This window comes from Haliotis rufescens, unplaced genomic scaffold (genome assembly GCF_023055435.1).
Source record: "Haliotis rufescens isolate VD_foot unplaced genomic scaffold, xgHalRufe1.0.p SCAF_23, whole genome shotgun sequence".
Taxonomy (NCBI): domain Eukaryota; kingdom Metazoa; phylum Mollusca; class Gastropoda; order Lepetellida; family Haliotidae; genus Haliotis; species Haliotis rufescens.
The window spans coordinates 6530321-6551604 of record NW_025963924.1 but is presented as its reverse complement, the minus strand read 5'-3'; the positions used below and the strand labels follow the sequence as shown (position 1 = coordinate 6551604).

At 42.0% G+C, this 21284-nt stretch overlaps 1 protein-coding gene across 7 annotated transcripts in view; it reads left to right on the top strand.

Annotated features, from left to right (window-relative positions):
• LOC124146549 overlaps positions 1-21284 on the top strand; it is a 174586-nt gene that overhangs the window by 36153 nt on the left and 117149 nt on the right. The window contains exon 1 of one of the 7 annotated variants that reach the window (XM_048401735.1): positions 321-1047. The exons of 3 other annotated variants lie outside the window; for them this stretch is intronic. The gene's annotated coding sequence lies outside the window, so the exon portion shown is untranslated. Of the gene's footprint in view, positions 1-320; positions 1048-7122; positions 7193-11806; positions 12449-20297; positions 20397-21284 lie in introns of those variants that run through there. 3 more of the 7 variants (XM_048401738.1, XM_048401736.1, XM_048401737.1) reach the window with 3 other exon arrangements.

Sequence of the window (21284 nt, the reverse complement as noted above, 5' to 3'; positions counted from 1 at the left end):
GCCCTGGTAACCATTCATTTAGAACAAGGAACATGCTTAAACAGGTTTAGAGGCTTAGCGAGTGTTGGAGAGAGTAGATGAAACAGTCGGTAAGCGATAACTGTCCGTGCTGCCTGCCTCAGCCATTTCATTTGTAATGAGTGTATTCTATCAATATTGAGTCAGGCTTGCTGAGGCAAATACTACAAGATTGTCCATAGCGCTAAAGCTTGTCTGTTATGTAACCAGATTGAGGACATTAGTGGAATATGTAACATGTATGAATAGAGTACATTTGGTAGCTTTTGTGGCAAGGATTTGGCTTTCATGCTTGGTTATTAACAAAGCTGGATTGAGAAAACAATAGCAGTCGTTGCTGTTGTGGTGGTTGTCTTAGCAGCTAAGGCAGAACCCTGAAGTCAAGGTCCCTACATATTTAATTGCTATGGCAAGACTAGGTTTGGATGGGGCAATCCCATGTGCTGCGTTGGACTGTTGTACCCAGGACGTTGCTAGCCTCCTCGGTTTAATCTCTTTATAAATACTGGTCAACAGAGCCATATGAAAGAGCATTGGTCTTCTACATTCATCATCTGATTGAGCAGGCAACAACAATAGCTCACTCTGCCTTGGGAGGTTTCTTTCAAAGCAACCTGTTCCATGCAACCACTGCCAGGTCTTGTACTGACCGACCACTGCGCATTTCTCAAGATCACCTCTATAACTGTACATACACACCCTGGGCAATTCTGCATCCAAACGAGGAGTCTATGTCAAGCCATTAAAAAATATTGCCTCCGCTAATGTGTCTTCATTGGGGGCAGACGACACACGGTCTGCAGAAATGCCTTTGCTCTAGACCCAAGCTCGATGGGAGAAGTGGCTTGTGAACAGTCTTAAGCAGTTCGCCATTGAGGCGGGTTGCCATGTGACTCGAGGTCGATGTAGCGTAGCAGACGATCGCACAAATGAGCGGGCATTGACACATTCCGGAACATCAAAGCAGGGAGAGTATTGGATCATTGCCTCGCAGCTCCGTGGCTCTCCAGTGTCTCACAACTCACCAAGGTAAGCCTGGATATATGCCTCCATTCTCTGTCGGTACCTAACCTCCATCTCACAGTGACTAGGCTACTGTACAATTATATATATCTTCTGAAGAATGGACAGAATAGCTGCTGTCTTTGATGCTAATCTGGTCTCTGTTCTTACATGTCTAGGTCTGTGTTATATTAGTGGTACATGTTCCAACATAGCATAGGACAGATTGTGCGAGAATCTGGGATCTGACAAAACCTAACGAATGTATAAATTTACAGAATTCTTAAATATGTTTGCTGTTTTGACGATGTTTCCACTAATATCTGCATATGTGTCATGTCTGGTATCTTGATTTTAAAAATCCTGATATGTTAAAATATTTATATAAACATTGCTGCATTATCCTATTGGTCAATATCCTATTCAGCAAAGAGTCTAATGTTAAGGCGGTGAAGCCTCAATTATAATATCAATAGGGCATTCCGTCACAATACATCCCCTACCCATAATCCATCAATGTTATATTAAAGATATTTCCCCGATACTCTTCCTATGGTAATTAGCATGGATATTGCTCAACGTTTTCCTAGCGTTTATACTGCTGTGGTATTCAAGTGTTGAATGTTAATTAGCTGCGGTGAATATGGGTTATGGCGGGCTAGAGGTTACTGCACCAGCAGTTGTTATGGCATATATTAGCCTCCAGGGAAGATCTCATTGGATGAACTCATCCCTCCTTTCATATATTCCTTCCTTCCTTCCTCTACTTCAGGGAGGGCAATGACTTCGCCAACGTCGTGCTTGCACTAGGGCATGGGGTTTGGCGAAGTTAACTGCCTGCTGCTAAATTATAGTTATTGGGGAAAATTAACGAAATTATGTGTCCTTTTACGTGGGGAAAATGACTGGAAGCCGGGCTGTTGCTGTACAATTCAATTGTTCGAGATGGGTTTGGTGCTTTCTCGTTCAGCTGAGAGGTTTTCACATTTACTTTAATTAGGACTTGACCTAGTATTCATAATGGTTTAGGAATCTCTTTCTATGGCAAGCAGCATGTTGAAATGCTTTGCGTTGGGCTCAGTCTTGCTTTGTGAATAATAGTTTCTGGAGTTGAAAATAGTCATATCTCTAAGAAATATTTTCACCACAGAGCTGTCTGAAATTATTTTGGTGCTTGATAATCTCCGAGAGTGAGTCAGCCCTGTTTTTTATACCAGTCATTATTATTCATGCTATATGATAGGGTTCTTTTCATGACTCTTGGCCAGGGAAACCAGTGGTTGATAGTATGAGAAACAAATTTGACTGTCAGGGTAGTTTGACACAATATCCACCCAATTCTCATTTTGGTCAGTGTTTGGGACTGGAATAAAGGCATAAATTGTAAATTAATGAAAATATCTGTGCATACATTCAATTGATTTCGAGCATGAAAAAATAGAGTACTTTTAGAAGCATGTATGTGAAAGCTCAACTCAACAACAGTGAGAATCTTTCCATAAGTAGTGACTTACTGTACAGTCATGCATGGCAGTCATTGTGTCCCAAACGTTTCTCTGTGTCATTTCTATACATTAGATCCTTGGGAAAGTAGCTCCAATGCCATTAAAAACATAATGTACCTGACTCATGGAAATACCACCGAATATGCAGCATTCCATGTCCAATGAAGGCTTTTGAGATGACAGTGTTTTGTGTGGAGTAAAACAGGAGCTGGGAGAGCTCTCCTTGGCTCATTGTGACAAGTGGATCCCTCACTCATCTGTCAGACTTCAAAGACAGGTGAGAAACTGACAACCCCTGGCCTTTCATCTTGACACAATACACCTGTGGACAGCTGGAAGAGATGTAGTGTAGGTGGCTGGTAGTGTGTAGACTGTCTGCCACTGTACACCTCCATGTACAGGCTTGTAGTGTGTACACCTGCCACTGTACACCTCCGTGTACAGGCTTGTAGTGTGTACACCTGCCACTGTACAGGCTTGTAGTGTGTACACCTGCCACTGTACACCTCCGTGTACAGGCTTGTAGTGTGTACACCTGCCACTGTACACCTCCATGTACAGGCTTGTAGTGTGTACACCTGCCACTGTACACCTCTGTGTACAGGCTTGTAGTGTGTACACCTGCCACTGTACACCTCCGTGTACAGGCTTGTAGTGTGTACACCTGCCACTGTACACCTCCGTGTACAGGCTTGTAGTGTGTACACCTGCCACTGTACACCTCCATGTACAGGCTTGTAGTGTGTACACCTGCCACTGTACACCTCTGTGTACAGGCTTGTAGTGTGTACACCTGCCACTGTACACCTCCGTGTACAGGCTTGTAGTGTGTACACCTGCCACTGTACACCTCCGTGTACAGGCTTGTAGTGTGTACACCTGCCACTGTACACCTCCATGTACAGGCTTGTAGTGTGTACACCTCCGTGTACAGGCTTGTAGTGTGTACACCTGCCACTGTACACCTCCGTGTACAGGCTTGTAGTGTGTACACCTGCCACTGTACACCTCCGTGTACAGGCTTGTAGTGTGTACACCTGCCACTGTACACCTCCATGTACAGGCTTGTAGTGTGTACACCTGCCACTGTACACCTCCGTGTACAGGCTTGTAGTGTGTACACCTGCCACTGTACACCTACAGTTAGGGTTGAATATAGCTATGGTCTAGTATTGGTATGTGGGCTGTTGGATTAGGGTGTCTGCCACTGTACACCTACAGTTAGGGTTGAATATAGCCATGGTCTAGTATATGTATGTGGGCTGCTGGATAGACATCTGTGTATCTCCAGATGGGGTACAGTCTTGGTAAAGGTTGGTGTTAGTTTGCTAGTGTGTCAGAAGCTACAGGATGAATATAAAGTGGAGATGTATTAAAGGCTTTGGAGAGAACCTTGCAAGTGTCATCAGAAAACATGACAGGTTTTGCTGAAGGCCATAAAACCACATTTATTTACTTTTGAATATCCTTGTGACCATAACAATGATAAATGACCATGTATGATGGATTAGAATCCAGGATGGAATAAAAAGAGTGTTCTTTCAGTCCACTTCTCACAGCCATATTACATCTATAATTCAACCTCTGGTGTCCCCCGCCGTGATATGGCTGGAATATTGCGAACAGCAGCTTTAAACCATACTCAATCACTCACTTACTCACTATAATTCAACCATGCTTCAGCTATTCAGCCATACAACAGCTTTGATTCAACCATATTTGGGATGTACTTCAACTAAACTTCAGCCATGCTTAAGCTATACTTCAGCCATACTTCAGATATACTTCAGCCATACTTCAGATATACTTCAGCCATACTTCAGATATACCTCTGTCATACCTCATCTATACTTGTTATGCTTCAGCCCTACTTCAGCAATACTTCAGCTGTTGGTAGTGCTGTGGAGGCTAGCTTGTAGTTCTGGAATGCAGTTTTGTTTGTATATGTCGGGCATCATGCTTGCATCCGGCACATTGTAATGAGATGCAAGGACATGCTCGCATGTTGTCCCTGTGTGTTCATTGATTCCTCACCATTAGCTGAGTTATTGTAGTGTTGCGTTTGTTTGTAGTCAGATATTCATATCTAAGTGTTTATACTAAAGGAAAAATAAATATTCGAATCCAGCATCAGAAATATTACTGTTTCTAATATTGCAGTCTGATGAGCTTTTTGTTCCATATACCAACACCAACATCCATATTCATATCATGCCATGAATATTCCACTCTTTGTGGGATGTGTTTGCACAGCAGAAAACACATGGAATTTCTGGTTATTCAAATCAAAATTGCTTTCTTCTGTAAGTGGTGGCGACTTGAAAGAGATATGATCCTACAGGGGGGAACTGAGATTTGGGGTTGAAGAGCGCGGTTGACACTTATCTGATGATCATACACCGGGGTTGATCCCCAAACACGATACCACTTATATATGTGTTCTGCTCACTATAACACCACTATGCCATTATAGGACATATTTGATGTGGCAGGGGCTTGTGGTGGGCTCCATATTTACAGAATATTCTCACAGCCTTGATGAGGGAAATAATGAATGTAGTGTCAGTGCTGGTTGACTTGGTTGTGTGGACTCTGATGTCGGAATAAATGGTGTTCCGTGGTCAGGACAAGATGGGCTTTTATTGGAAGGAAATGAATTTGTAATGTAAAAATAATGGTTGATTTTAATTTAATGGATTTAAGAATTGGTAGGCTATATGTAATGTAATCTTTATAGAAAACTTAACTGGAATGTTTAAGAATAATCATATTTGATAAAAGTGTTAGTTACCAAAATGTTGATAAGCACTTAAAATAATGATTTTAATATAGTTTGTTGTGTTGCAAGTGTTTATTAAGTTAAACTGTTCACATCATCACTACAGCAAAGACTTCGAACTATTAAATTCAAGTCTTCACAAGTTCTGATTGATTTATATGATCATGCACTTCCAGCTTTAAATGTACATAAAAGAATTTATGAAAATATAATTCTTTAACTGTCTAGGAGAATAATCCAATGTGTGTGAGTGTGTATCAAGTTGCCCCGATACCTCCATTGTCTTGTGTGGCCTATAGAATGTCACGTCCTTAATGCCGCTGTTGTGGCCAGCCCTTTCAGTTTTTTTATGGCCAGTGACTTAGAACTGGCCATTTGTTCCAGGACGTCAGTCAGTGCAGTTGAGCTTCGTTTACACAGTAAATCATTCCACATGATCAGCTAGAGTCACATCACCCATTGTCATGATGTCCGTTACCAGAAATCTGTTAGTTTGCCTTTGAGGTCATATCCAGCTTCATAGTCCCTGCCCTCAACCATACACTGACCCTTCCCTGCCTTCCCACCCCTAAGCTAACCCTTTCTCACTGTCCAACCTCTCCCCTAAACCTGAACCTATCACACCTTAAAGTGACCCTCCCTCCCACCCTGCTACAGGGCATGACTCTCCCTCCCACCCTGCTGCAGGGTATGACCCTTTCTCCCACCCTGCTACAGGGTATGACCCTCCCTCCCACCCTGCTACAGGGCATGACTCTCCCTCCCACCCTGCTACAGGGTATGACCCTCCCTCCCACCCTGCTACAGGGTACGACCCTCCCTCCCACCCTGCTGCAGGTTAGACTCTCCCTCCCACCCTGCTACAGGGCATGACTCTCCCTCCCACCCTGCTACAGGGTATGACCCTCCCTCCCAACCTGCTGCAGGTTAGACTCTCCCTCCCACCCTGCTACAGGGTATGACTCTCCCTCCCACCCTGCTGCAGGGTATGACCCTTCCTCCCACCCTGCTACAGGGTATGACCCTCCCTCCCACCCTGCTACAGGGTATGAACTTCCCTCCCACCCTGCTGCAGGTTAGACTCTCCCTCCCACCCTGCTACAGGGTATGACTCTCCCTCCCATCCTGCTACAGGGTATGACCCTTCTTCCCACCCTGCTGCAGGGTATGACCCTCTCTCCCACACCTGCTACAGGGTATGACCCTCCCTCCGTACCCTGCTACAGGGTATGACCCTCCCTCCCACCCTGCTACAGGGTATGACCCTCCCTTCCACCCTGCTGCAGGGTATGACCCTCCCTCCCACCCTGCTGCAGGGTATAACTCTCCCTCCCATCCTGCTGCAGTCTAGGGGTGCACTAGGGTAGCACATGTGCTCCAACTCACTGATCAGGAGATTTAATTTCAAATTCCTTTCAGTATCTAAACACTTGAATTTTCAGGCATTTCCAAGGCTTTGAAATTGTCCAAATAAATCCCTGAAATCTGTAACTGTTCTTTTGTGTGTAGCACAAAAGTTAAGACTGGTCGAGCAGAGAGGTCATTTGCTAGTTTCTACATGACCTCTTGCTTTGTTGCAGCCAGCAGGTCCAGACCTTCCTTTAACCCCCCTTGACCAATTCGGCCCCGGGGCACTTCCACGTAGACATGGAAAGACGGGCCATTACAATGAAAGAAAATCAGGATTTGTAAGGATGTGATGTTTGGGGGCTTGTTTACCACGTTTGTAGTTAGCACCACCTAGCGACACTTACCGAAATAGATCCATGATTACATCAGTGGATTAGGACGAGGATTATGTGTGGCAGGCTTGTGGCATAGGCTGGAGTCTCTTGCTGGTACACGCACATGGACGTACAGGCAGCTGGGAACAGCAGTTTGGGATAAGGTAGGAAGAATGGGTTTTATTTACACCGTTGCATGGTAAATCTATTGGCAAGATCTATAACCAACTACAACAAATGGCATTGATCCGGGGATATACTCCAGTGATACTATTCACGATATGTGGCTTGTTTTAGCATGCTGGATAGGTTGATCTACTGTTTGTGTTGCTATTTTGTGTTGTGTGCACAGTTACCATGCAGGACTCTGTTTGGATCAGTTTGCATCTATTCTTCAATCAGTAGCCTGCAAGCTTTCTTCAGGCTTGAAAAGGCCTTGAATTTCATGGTCACTCTTGAATAGCCTTGATTTTTTTGTGACAACCTTGAAAAGCCTTGAAAATCACCAAAATAGCTTGAAAAGCCTTGAATTGTACAAAATGACATATCCGTATAATATGATATTATATCCGTATATTATGACATATAAAAGTCCAGTTTCCACCCTTACCGAACTAGGCTGGAATTTCTGGGCTCGATCGTGGCGCTACCAGTGGTAATTACGAGTTGTGTCCCTTCTCTGCCACTTCTATTGACCAATCAGATTCCACCTCTTGTATCACTTGCATTTGCTTCAAACAAAATGGGGGTGCCCAGTCAAGACGATTGAACAATAACCAAGATCTATATTGTGATAAAACGTGTCTTACATTGCAAAGTGCATCAAATCACGTGAGCACCTTGATTAAAAACATGAAAAGATTTGAAAAATATCTGTTTATGCCGAGCTGGCAGTGCACATACTTTGCAAATGCTGCAATCGTCTGAAATCTGCATGACAGTTTACGAACTGGATTTCGATTTCGTTAAGTGATTTTGATTGGACTATGCATAGACTCGTTTGTCCAGCCAAAATATAACTCCATAATTCCAGTCTAGTTCGGCAAGGGTGGAAACTGGACTTTTGAAGTCAGTTAACTCACTTGCCTCGGGAAGATGTGGCTTGATATGACCATGCAGTCTCTTGAGACAGTGATGATCACAGACAAGTTCGGCTCTGACATGCATAACACACACCATCAATCATTGCCTTTACTGAAATCAACAAAGGTTCACATCTCGTTACTCAAGAAATGAATTTGAAATCATGTCAAAATTTGAAGAAAAAAATCTGCAAAAGTGTTTTCCCCGATAATGGAAATATTGTTTGGTGTGCCCCGTGCTCCGGATAATCAATACTTTAACTGCCACAAACTTTCCACTTCAACAATTGTTTTGCTGAATAAGCACTTTCTTCATCTGAAATAGCAAATCCCTGTGACCTGTGACAGTTCGTGAACCAGACCGAGACCTGGCAATGCCAATTCCAACATTGTGGGACCTTCAGTGGCCAACAATAGCTACCCTCCAACATATTTATAGATATTGAACTCAGTTTAAACATTTCCAACCTTAGCTAGTGGGACTTTCACTGTGTCCAACATCAGTTTAATGATCAGCTACTCTCAAATGTATTTATAGATGCTCAACTCCACTAAGACAGCCTGCAACATTTCTTGACAAAAATCAATTGAAATAATTCCCATATTGGGCTATGGCATGGATCTAATAGAAGCTCTCATTGATTCTGGCAGGGCTAATCTCCTCTCAAGGATTGTAGCTTGCTGCTCTCGAGTGATGTAGACTTTTAAGGATTGCTCATTTGCATACACGTTTTTACATTTTGGCTGTTGTAAAAGTGTTTACGAAGAAAGGTTTCAAATTTCGAATGCCCATTCTGAGATTTCACAAGGTGTTATACTTGAAAGTTGGGATGGACATATAACATGCACAGGTTCCTACTTACCGATTCCATTAGGCCCGAAACTAGTGAGTTCTGATAAATGATTTACTGGTGACCCTGAACTTACTGTAAGTGTCCATATTCAATGGCTTTCAAGTAGGTTGTTATTCAGTATATACACCGACTGTTCTGAAATTTCAACTATTTGTTTCAATGAGACAATGTAGGGATTAAACCTATTTGTTTGACCATAAACAATATACCATATTCGACATAGTAAGTGCCCAAGGCGCTCTCAAAAGTAGAAATAGGGAACTCTTATTTGAATATTATTTTGGAAGTTGAAAGATAAATTTCATGGTTTATGCTGACAGCTTGAAATGTTTATATACGACAGATATATTTTTCCAGAATTTAATTGCCCATAATTAAGGGTGCATATAACACACGAGTGCGTATTATACATGAATAAATGCGTAAGTCTTGTGTACATTGATCAATCGGAAGGGATTCTAATTGGGATTTTCACTAGCCAATATATTAGTAAATATCGCAGTGGGGGCTTATTAGAGCTGGGTGCTTATTACGTCGAATATGTATATGTTTTATGTATGTTATTCAATATCAGAGGTAGAAGTGTAAGTCAGTTTTGTCACTTGCCCTTATGATACAGACAAAAGACTTCCTTGGGATGCCTAAGCCATGGGGAATTTTTGTTCAGAGTATTAAACAAATGCTGCTTTGAACATACACTGTCTACTCTAATATTTTGCTTTCTTGTGAGACCTCCAATATAGTATCAACACATAATTATAAAAGTCCTGAACATCAAAGATTTCTTATTATATTGGAAGATTATTATTATTTTTTTGTGATTGAAATGAGGCCTTTTGTGTAAATTTCTGTTGGCTTTGCCAAAACAGTGCAGCTATACCATTGCTTGATGGATCTACAATTGGCACTTGGTTATAAGCACTGGAACTCTCAGGAAGCAGCCTGTTGGACATCTCCAGTTATCAAGGGTCTTTTATCTCCATTGTATTATGATAAATACCCTCAACCCATTCACTACCATAGCTTCATTTGGAGTCTAATTCAGAATACACCCCACTAAGAATAGCTGTCCAATCATATTACACTCATGGGTAAGAGAAAGTTCATGCTATGTTACTGATAACAGAGATGGGATAGTGACGTCACTTCCTAAACAAAGCCATGGTAGCAAACAGGTATTTATCATCATAAAACTGACATATAATACTCTGGATGATTGAGACTAATTTGTAAATTGTGATTAAATTGAATCTGTGTGTAAATTTTTGGTAAATACACAGAAATATTATTAGCCAGTTATTATTGGGGGTTGATGGTTTAGTACTAAATGATTACCACCACTGATGAATGGAGGCTGTCCTGCTTCTCCCTGAGCGCTGCCTTCTGAAGGCCTTTCATGGTGGATGCATTATTCAGGGAGAGTGTCCATTCAACATGTGCAGACATGCAGGGGAATATCATTGTGGAGAATCTTTGAGAAATTCACAGAAATTCTGCAGCATTAGAATGTAATCTGTGGGATCCTTGTTGTGTTGTTGAGCAATAATATCACCGTGGTTATGCAATTGGTGATCAATAGCAATATATAGTTACCATAATAAGTGCTCTGCTCTAATAAGCGCCCATGGCGATATTTGTTAATATATAGGCTAGTGAACAATCCCAATTAGCACCTCTTCCGATTGTTCAATGTACACAAGACTCATTTATTCGTGTATAATACACATTCATGTGTTATATGCACTCTTAATTATGGGCAATTAAATTCTGGAATATATATCTGTTGTTTATAATATGCACAGACTTTTCTTTTTTATCATTTCAGGCTGTCAGCATAAACCACGAAATTTACAATCTTTCAACTCTGTTTTTCTCTCTCTATATTCTAATAAGAGCCCCCTATTTATAATTTTGAGAGTGCCCTGGGCGCTTATTACGTCGAATACGGTATATCATCATTTTGTTGTTAATCAATACTCTGAGTTCATTCTCATTTGAGCTTGTTGCAAGGAAAACTCAGAACTAATTTTCATTCCGATGTATGCAAATGTATACTATTCTGTTAACTGGAATTTCACTTCTAACTGGTTCATTTTCTTCAATTTCATATGAATCAATTCAGGCTTTCCTCCCCCATGAATAACAAAATGTACAACTCTCCAACTATTGGAATGCCAATCAAACAGTTACTCCCACATGAAGCTGACCTGTAGTGATACTACTGAAATACTGTATAAACTGGCATGAAACAACTCATACACTTTGTAAAAAAATTGAGTACTGAATCATAGGAGTCAACGACATCAACCACTAGAATGAACCATGAGACTAGTATATTTGTTTTTTCAGTACAATCAGCTAATAGTCCATATATTAACAAATATCTTCTGAAAATGAGGCCAATTTGGGCTAGTTCTTTTTTACCCATGCTGTCATTGTTATGCTGAATTCATTTAAATATATGTGTTAAGGAAGTTACTTTCAAGCAGTATACATATATGTTTAATGCAAAGAGATTTTATTGTTGAAAAACAACAACATATGAAACTCTTTTCTTGACATAGTACCATAGCAACCTGTGTCACAACACTAACAGGTGTCCTTATCATGCAATCTTCAGTCACAAAATTGTTGCATATTTCTTTAAAATATCATATTTGTATCTGCTTTCATGAAAAATCGTTACTTTCAAATCAAACCTCGGACAGTCACGCGGCCCATATCAAAGGCCAGGGAAACATCAATACCGAAGAAGTTCCTTGTTAGGCTGCAATTATCACAAAAAGTGGGAGATATTCTCAGCGAGCATCCATGTCAGATTGTGTTTAGTTACACAGTGGTAACTAGTTGCAAGCACAAGTGTTCACAGGCAGAGGTCAGGATCAATAGTAGGAGCACTCAAGTCAAGACACTACGATGTGGAGCCCAAATCATGAAGGATGGAGCTGCATTATGAGCCTGCGACCGGTCTGCTTCCAGTCTTACGATGGCCACCTTCCACTATGATTAGCACTGGTGGCAGGGTACTGCACTGATACATGCAAGATGGAGGAGGAGGACGACGACGAGGAGGACAGCCACAGGGGGGACTCCTTCATTGAGGGGTGTTGTCCGTACATGCTCCAGCCTGATGTAGGGGGCGGGGAACAAGCTTCCACCTGGGTCGAGCCGGCGAATTTTTGTAGCCTGAGTCACTACACACTAAATCTTAAACCTGTGATCATGAAATGGGCCTATCAATGAGAAAAGGAGGTCAATCCATTCATTGGTGTATGGAGATGACTGAGCTTGGATTATCAATGTTGTATTATCAGCCCTGCTAACAGACTGGTGTCAGGAGTCTGTCCACTGCAGTGTATGTACTGCTTGATTCTGTGGCTATCCATCACCGTGTCATTTACGTCCACAGCAAGCGAGGAGGAGCCTCGTGTTGCATCACAGCTACAAATGTCTGCCTTGACAAACGCAACAGCTGGTCGACTTGGTAAGTCAACCCTTTCCATCTTGTCCTCACTTTATCATGCTTGTGGGTCGTCGTGTCAACATTTCATCACACCTTCATCGAGACAGGTCATAGCCAGGTTTGAATTTCGTATAAATTTCCTGTCCTGCAGCTTTAGTTATACTGTGACTTCAGATTGTGGGTAATGCTTTTCATGTGATGTAAATAAAGGATGATATAGTCACCTGTGTTTATGGGTGTGGTAGGTTAGCTTTGTGGGTATGTCCAGATTGGGTTCAAATCCCAGATGGGAAAATATAGCAGTGTTAAAAAATTAATGGAAGTCCTGTCAGCCTCGTGGTCTATTACTATGGCATTTGAATCTAGGAGCCTTGAATATCTCATTCTCTGCAACGATGTACCGCTGGTGTTTCCTGCTTAACTTCGAAGACTATTCTCTGTGTTGCCTTGAAATTTGTTGCTGTACTGGGAAGATATGTAAAGCATATACCCTGCAATTGGAAAAATGAATAGTCCTAGAACCCTTGAGGTTTGCTGAATTGTATTTAAGTCTGTGGATCCTAATATATCTAATTATCATCAAAGATGTCCCATTAGACTTTCATGAACTTTGATTCTTTGTTGCCTTGAAATTTACTGCAGTACTGCAATGGGAAACCTCATTCACTCACTCATTCTGCATGAGTTAACGTGTTCATTATCATATATGATGTCACGGCTAAACTTGTCCTCCCACTGTGCAGTGTGTATGTCTGCTTATGTTGGTAAGTCCTTGTCCGGAGGCCTTCCAATCAATAATGCACTACTTGCAAACGTAATGTCTTTACTGAAGAAAACTTAACGCTTTGGGTTGGCAGAAAATAGAATTTGAACTGACGCAGGCTTGATTTTCATATGGAGGTGTATGAAGCGTATAAGCATCAAAGATGAAGGATAGGATGTTGATGTCAAATCTGTATTGCGAATTGAGGGGGTTTCTTGAGGTTTCCTGCTGTAGTATTTGACCTCGAGACATGATGCTTTGTGTCAAACACTGCTGGACCGCCTCTGGTCTAGTGGATAGAGTGTCAGCCCTGAGAGTGGAAAGTTGGTGTTTTGATCCCTGGCTGCGCCATAACAAAAGATGTTAAAAGATGGTACATGTTGTTATCCTGCCTGGTGCTTGGCATGAAGGGGCTGAAAGAAGACTAGTCAGCTCAGAGTCTGTATACTGTGTCTGAGTGGGGTATTCATGTTAAACTGTGGCATGGTATTTCAGTGGGCTGGCATTATTAAACCGGCATTAGTCCGGATTAGTACAAACAGACATGCATGCACTATATGAGTGCAGCGTGACGTTAAACCCTGACCTCAAACACGGCTGCGGTTGTTGGTGGTAACACAAGACAGTGTTGTTTGTTGCAAAAGGAAATAGCATCTCTGTTTTATACTACAATATGTCACAGTGCTTGACACTAACACTGGTTCACTGGGCCAAGTCTAGTATATTTTAAGGACCAGTAAAATTGAATAATGGTGGTCTAGTGTTATTTTGAGGACACATAAAGAAATTTAAGTTTGTACAACTTTTGAAAGAGACGAATAAAGAAATTTAAGTTTGTATGACTTTCAAAAGAGACGAATAAAGAAATATAAGTTTTTATGACTTTTGATAGAGTCTAAACACCATTGTGTCAAGTAGGGATCCAACAGGACATGTTGATTTTTTTTGGCGTTGGTCCTTTGGACCACTTGATTTTTCTATAATGCTGAATGTCAGTATTCCTAAAGAAATGCAAGAAATTGTGTTGTATTAGTCGCCTCTTACGACACACATGGGTTGCAGCTGAAGACCTATTCTACCATGGATCTTCACTGGTCAGGCGACTTATGGGATCGGGTGGTCAGGCTTGCTGACTTGGTTTGATGCATGTCATTGTATCCCAATTGAGTAAATCGATACTATACTGATAGCAATCCCTGGATCAGTCAGTTCTGGATTGTGTGGCCCAGACTCGATTATTTACAGACTGTCGTCATATGGCTTGAATATTGCTGAGTGTGGGGTTAAAGAACAAATAAATAAACCAGACAACCAGTGGTTGACAACGATCAGCAGCAGCACATTATTGGATCGAGTGGCAAGGATCCGATAGCGTGTCATCGTTACTTTACGGCATGGAACGTTATTCACAATATCAATCACTGGATTGTCTGGTCCAGACTTGATCATTTACAGACCGTCATCGTATAACTGGAATATTGTTAAGCTTGCATCCCCTGTATGTCTGGACCCTGTCCTTCATGCAAATACTGTATGGAACATCCTAATTAAAGGGACAGTACTATTTACTGTAACCCTGAAGTTTGTAAAACCAGACAATTTGTCTGGGATGGTACTGTCTGTATTAACAGGGTTTTGCTGTAATAACAAGTGTATTCATTATACGTGCATGATCCACATGTAGAAAAACATCATTACACTATGTAAATGCTGAGCAGAGATTTCCAATCCTGTTCTTGTAGAATTAATTATAGTCTTATGTCTGGAGGGCTAGTTGAGACAGTGATGAGGCAGGCTGCTGTGATACATATGCAACCGAAATAGTAACTGTGTCTATTTCAGAACCAGTCTTTATCACACTGATATTGGTACTGGCGTGAATGATGAGGAGCCTGGAGTTGAAATAGTGTGTGTCATGTTGTGTTTGAGAATGAAAATGACATGAAAAGGTTTAACCTTTTATCATTTTACAATGGAAGAGATGATGGACTGGATTTGGAACTGTAATATTTACGTATTGTAATAGGACTATATGACTATTGGGATTTGACGACGACGACGACAATGATGATGATGATGATGATGATGATGATGATGATGATGATTATGAAAAATCAGGACCAATCAGAGACCTTGTTCCTTCTTAAGATGGAGATTATGATGGTTATTGTATCTCCAGTGGAACTGGACCCTGTCCACTTAGTGTTTAAAATAATATTAAAACCCATCAAGCCAGTAGAGCATGTGACCATTACTTTAAACACTGTTTGCAAATGTAATATTTACATGATGATGGTCATGATGAAGATGATGATGATGATGATGGAGGTGGTGCTTCACCCCAAAATGAAACTCCATTTATGCTGTTTTGATTTTTAATGAAGAATTCAATCTAATGTAACAAACTCTGTCATTTGCACCAAATATGCAGGGAGATGGAATCAGCTAAATGCATCTGGAATAAAAAAGAGTTTCTAGGCACTATTTAATAATTCATGTTAGAATGTGAGATTTTCTGGTCTGTAAGGATCTTAATGACTCCCAATTACAGTGTCACAGATAGCGGCCTACTAATGAGCATGCTGCTTGGAAGTCGTGCAGCCTACATCAGCTACATGTTGTCATGTAAATCAGGATTAATTCCAGATACCTCTTGACTGAGTACAAAACTTGAGTAATCTATAGGGATCAAGGGGGTGATATCAATTCTTGGGGTGTATTATGGAATTATGATGGCATCCCCAATCTTTGAAGACGAGCTCTCTCATGGCCTCATTTGCTTGTGGGAATTGAGATTGCCTGTTTGCTATGCTGCTCACAGGAGGGATCAGCAGAGGGGAGAAATGACAGACAGATTCCGTACTGGGTAAACCACTGGTGCCAACAACTGCACCATGTCTTCATGGTGCATGTTTGAAACGGTTTGGTGTGACCAGTGCATCAGTATTAGAATGAACACTTATTTCTTGGGTTTAATCCATTGAAATTTGAAATCGAGGGAGGCAAAGATTGTTCACATCTTAAGGTCATGGTTTAAAAATCAGCGATTCTGTGGTGCCAACTTTGGCACCAATGCTTTGTTATGCAAGGTAACAGGTTACTCTTGTGACCAGTGCTAACAGGATCCCATTAAACAGATATTCTTCTGTTAGGAGCTGAAGCATGTAGGATCTTGAATAAATAAATAATCTACTGTTACACTATCAGGTAAGGTAGCGGAATTTGATCACATTTCGTTATCAGGTTATGAGTCTTGTTGCTAATGCTTGTCTCAGACTGGTGGACTGGTAATTTCCATCAGAACCTGTTTCTGAACAATGGTTATGGACATAACAGATGATGTGTGAAAAGGACATTATTAAAAACCAATCATTGGTTGGGCATTAATATCGTTGGTGATGTTGTCCTTCAGTGGTGAAAAAACCATCCCAATCATGCCTCATGCTGAAATTCCCCAAACCGCAGTTGTTCCTGACCATCATCTGGAGTAAACGCAGGAGTCTGGACTCCTGGTGGATGACCTCAGCATTACACTGCCCCATTCGTGTTGGCTCCTAATAACTTCAGTCTCATGACACTCAGTTGCTCTGTGACTTTATATTTCATCTCATGGAAAAAATGGTAGTCATGACATTCAGACTTGGTTAGTAATAAAGAAGGTGAGTGGTAACTTCCTGGTTGCTGCAGAGCGGCAGTGTTTGCAGCAACCTGACTGGTAGGTAGTGGTTGCAGAGGAGATGCTTTGGTGGTAGGTGGCGCTGCAGGAGTTGATACATGGGTGGTAGGCGGCACTGCAGGAGTTGATACATGGGTGGTAGGCGGGGCTGCAGGAGTTTATTTGTAATGGGTTGGCGGGGCTACAGGTCTTGATGCATGGGTAGTAGGAGGGGCTGCAGGAGTTAACCATTACTGGTGGGCGGGGCTACAGGTCTTGATGCATGGGTAGTAGGAGGGGCTGCAGGAGTTAATGCATGGTTGGTAGGTGGAGCTGCAGGAGTTAACCATTACTGGTGGGAGGGGCTGCAGGAGTTGATGCATGGTTGGTGGGAGGGGCTGCAGGAGTTGGTGCATTACTGGTGGGAGGGGCTGCAGGAGTTGATGCATGGTTGGTGGGTGGAGCTGCAGGAGTTGATGCATGGGTAGTAGGAGGGGCTGCAGGAGTTAATGCATGGTTGGTAGGTGGAGCTGCAGGAGTTAACCATTACTGGTGGGAGGGGCTGCAGGAGTTGATGCATGGTTGGTGGGTGGAGCTGCAGGAGTTAACCATTACTTGTGGGAGGGGCTGCAGGAGTTGATGCATGGTTGGTAGGAGGGGCTGCAGGAGTTGATGCATTACTGGTGGGAGGGGCTGCAGGAGTTAATGCATGGTTGGTAGGTGGAGCTGCAGGAGTTAACCATTACTGGTAGGTGGAGCTGCAGGAGTTAACCATTACTGGTGGGAGGGGCTGCAGGAGTTGATGCATAGAGGTAGGCAGGGATGCAGGTGTAGATGCATTACTGGTAGGCGGGGCTGCAAGAGTTGATACATGGATGTTTGGCGGGGCTGCAGGAGTTGATTCGTTATTGGTAGGCAGGTCTTCAGGAGTTGATGCATAGATGGTAGGCGGGGCTGCAGGAGTTTATGCATGTCTCGTAGGCGGGGCTGCAGGAGTTGATGCATGGGTGGCAGGTGTTGATGCATGGGTGGCAGGTGTTGATGCATGGGTGGCAGGTGTTGATGCATGGGTGGCAGGTGTTGATGCATGGGTGGCAGGCGGGGCTGCAGGAGTTGATGCATGTCTCATAGGCGGGGCTGCAGGAGTTGATGCACGACTTGTAGGCGGGGCTGCAGGAGTTGATGCATGGGTGGCAGGTGTTGATGCATGGGTGGCAGGTGTTGATGCATGGGTGGCAGGCGGGGCTGCAGGAGTTGATGCATGTCTCATAGGCGGGGCTGCAGGAGTTGATGCACGACTTGTAGGCGGGGCTGCAGGAGTTGATGCATGACTGGTAGGGAGGCTGCAGGAGTTTAATTGTAATGGGTACTCAGAGCTGCAGGAGTTGATGCAATACTGTTTGGCAGGGCTGCAGGAGTTGACTTGTACTTGACTTGAGCTGCTGTAATTTATACATAACTGCATGAGTGGAGATATTAATAGTTTCTTGTGCCTTCAGGATTTACCAAAATAATAGCTATGTAATATTGACAAAATTGTTTTTTAAGTTTTTAAGTATGACAGTAGTGTCTGCTGAGTGGTAATAAGCCAAAGGATGCTTTACACCTTAATACCGAGAGATACTGATGAATGTGAAAAGAAGCTGAATTCAGAGTGTGTTGAGCTGACATTTCCCCTGTTGATTGTGTAATCACTGGCTTAATTAATGACTTCTCATGGTATAGTATATCATCATCTTACAGGTATTTTTTTACAAATAAGATTGAGTCCTGTTTTCTTCATTTAAAAAATGTGCTGTTTATTCCGTAACCATGGCAATGATAAAGAATCCTTGTTGATACTGGTGATTAATCACTCGACATGTAACTTCTCCAGGTGGCTGATTCCCTGTTGGATTGGGCGGACTGTGGCGTTGGCTAGCCTGGCCTTGGGCTGGGTTCGTTAGTGTTGTGCAAATTAATGATCTATAGGTCATTAACCCTGGTCTTAGCTACACTAATTAGTACATTGACTTACTGGTTCGTTACATGGCAACAGATTATCTGAATGCTACACAAACGAAGATGCATTCATGTTGGACAGTGGGGGCTGGTGTAATCTTTTTGAGGTATAACACTGGGTAGTTTTATTGTTATTCCATGGAGTTTAGAGGTTGTGTTTATTGGTGTGATTAGACACGTATTGACATTGCAGTGAAAGACTTTTAATTATACCAGTCGGGTATTTAAAGTAACATTTCTGGAACATATGACACAGTTCGTTGATGCCTGGACCTACCATCATTGCTGCCAGCACCAGGTCAGTTGTTACAGTGTCATAACACTGAGTATAGTTCTTGCTGTTCTGTTAGTTTAGTTTACTCCAATAATGATGACACAGCATTTGTTAAATCTGAATTCCCTTGTATTTCTTTTGTTTCCATGATAGTGTTCAGCAAGTAGATTTATTACATGTTGCTACAAGGTTATTACACAGGGATGGAAACATTATATATGTAAATACCATATGGCCTGTCGACAACCTTGGTTAATTTCCATCTCTGATACTCCATGTTAGGATTATTAGGATGAAAGGTTTGACTATGTTTGATGTTTGACTGTATGTTATCATTGTTTAAGGCTCTGCTGAATTTGGGGTTGGAATCGGTCCCATGGGTCCTCATGCTTGTTGTTTAGGATGATTTGGTGGTCAGGCCCAGTGACTTGTTGATCGTGTGTCGTCATATCCTGGCAATATTGGCCATTTATATTAATCACTGGTTTGTCTGTCAGTTTATGACGACATATGTGCATTGTAGGACACTAATGTGCAGTCTCAGCAATTTTAATCATTATAATTAATGAAATATTTAATCAGATATTTTTTTTGAACATTATGAACAAGCATCAAAGTTATATGTGAGGTGTCATTTCATAAAATCAGTATTGGCGGTGGGGTAGCCTTGTGGTTAAAGCGTTCGCTCGTCACTTTGAAGTACCGGGTTCGATTTCCCTCATGGGTACAATGTGTGAAGCCAATTTCTAGTGTCCCCCGACCGTGATATTGCTGGAATATTGCTAAAAATGGCATCAAATCCAACTCACTCACTATAATCAATATGCTTATGTCAGGATCTATTTTCGTTTCTTATCATGCTCACAATGTTATCCATAAATCTCAGTGTGTGCCAGAGGACTAAAATTTTAAATTTATGAAAACTTGGTCATCTTATCAATAAGGATAAATTTTAAACAAAATTTCCAACATGTTGCATTTTCTTCTACGCTTTCCTTATTAGACGGTTCATGAAACTATTCAGGTGACATATTTGCCTGGCATAGTATTTCATATGACCTGGCTGTGAGTTTTTAATGTGCCAATGGCTGTCCTATGAATGATTAATAGTCACTATGTTGAGAGGGCCGTGTCGCGTAGTGCAGTACGCTTTCAACATCTGCAGTGGCACAGAGCAGTGCAAACACACTTCTCACCGCTTTATGGCAAGGGATTTTACCTATCAGATACACGACACAGGCACATCTAGGCTGGTCAAGCTGAAGTCGTCAGTCAGGTATGTTTCCAGTCGTTGTCTTCCTTGTGTTAGTGGATGTTTTCCAAGCTGGAATCCCATGTTGCGTGTGTTCGGATTAATGATTATTCAGAGGCAATTATTTCGCTGCATGAATTATTCTAAATTAGGGGTTGGGCTAGTACTGGTTGTTATGAAAGCAGCTTGGCTAGGATGTCCGAGACTGGCCCTTGTGTAACTGTTTCGTTTTAGGGATGGTTCATTATAAGGGTGCAGGGACGGAGATAGTCTGATGTTTTAGTCAGTAGTCCAAAGCCTGATTCTAATAAAATATGTTCTGTTCTAGTTAGATCAGTTTAATCTAATCCATATTCTAAGACCACACACACACACACACACACACAAACACACACACACACACACACACACACACACACACACACACACACACACACACACACACACACAGTTTTATTTATTTTAGGGTCTGACAAGAACTGCTTGTCTTTTATGCTTATTTCATAATTTAAATTGCAAATGCTGGTGGTATGTATATATGATTAAGGATTTAGGTCATCATTGGATTAAATACCACAGCAACATCCTAACCCCAGACTGTCCCTAAATTTCTATAGCTTTATTTACTGTTTATGAATTTGATAATACTATTGTGAGTTTTGAAATTGAAGATTTGGCACTTTGACTACGTAGGGAGAAGTTTTATGAAGGATGGAAACACCTGGCATGGCAAGCACTGCATGGAACAGCCTGGTGGACATCCATGTCAGTCTGGGACTCCAGCCACTAGTCTGAAGTCCGAGTCCAGTCAAATTCTGTTGGGTCCAGTAACCTCAGCTACTAAGGGGTGGTGGGGTGGCCCAGTGGTTAAAGTGTTCGAGGACCCGGGTTCAGTTCCCCTTTAAGGGAACA